Here is an 800-nt window from a genome sequence, read left to right on the forward strand (position 1 = left end):
AAAGCCACCTGGGCAACACCTGGAGAGGCCATATGAAAAAAAGTGGGGGGTTGTTGACTTGAGCCTTTTACAGCTCAGCATATTAATATGGCTTTACTTTTTATACCTCATGTTTATACTTTTCTGCTGGATGGTTAACACCAAGATAAAGCAAGACTATATAACAAGAAATGTAACTTCTGTATCTAACAAGCTCAGTCAAATCCCCTCAGGATTTACCCTGAAACCCTGTGCAGCAGTTTGTAGATCTTTTGTCATGGCCATTGCTTGACCAATTTGTTCTCTTTGAAAGCCTGAAAGAATGGTTTCTCTCCATGTGACTCTCCTTAGGCACACTCTACATCAATGATCACTTTCCCCTGTGGCCCCATAATCTCATTGATCAGAAAACTTGGGACACCACTGAGTTGCAGTCTCATTGCTATTTCCTTCTCAATAAAATTAATAATAAAAATTAAAAAATGTAATCTGGAAAAATAAATACATAAATAAACAATTAAAAATATTAAAAAAAAATGTTTGGGGAAGTGTTTCCTCCCTGCCTGCCTAAGGATCGGATCGTTCACCATCAAAAATGACATGGTAACTACCCAGACGCAGACGTTCACGGCCAACCAACCACTTCAGAGAAAGTAAAGTGTCACTGATTTCCTTCACCTTGGGAGATAAATAGTATTTTAGACAGAAATTCAAGAAAAATTTGCCAGAGCTTCCTGCTACCCTGCGCCAGCGGGACCAGTCCCAGCCCAGGCGCAGCGTGGGCCGGACCCTCTCCCATCCCCTCGGGCCGCCCCCCACCA

The 800-nt window shown here is 42.4% G+C and overlaps 1 pseudogene; it reads right to left on the reverse strand.

The window, feature by feature from the left end:
* LOC101565921 overlaps positions 1-800 on the reverse strand; it is a 107,595-nt pseudogene that overhangs the window by 16,651 nt on the left and 90,144 nt on the right.

The sequence above is a fragment of the Octodon degus genome, unplaced genomic scaffold (genome assembly GCF_000260255.1).
Source record: "Octodon degus isolate 3935 unplaced genomic scaffold, OctDeg1.0 scaffold00082, whole genome shotgun sequence".
Classification (NCBI taxonomy): domain Eukaryota; kingdom Metazoa; phylum Chordata; class Mammalia; order Rodentia; family Octodontidae; genus Octodon; species Octodon degus.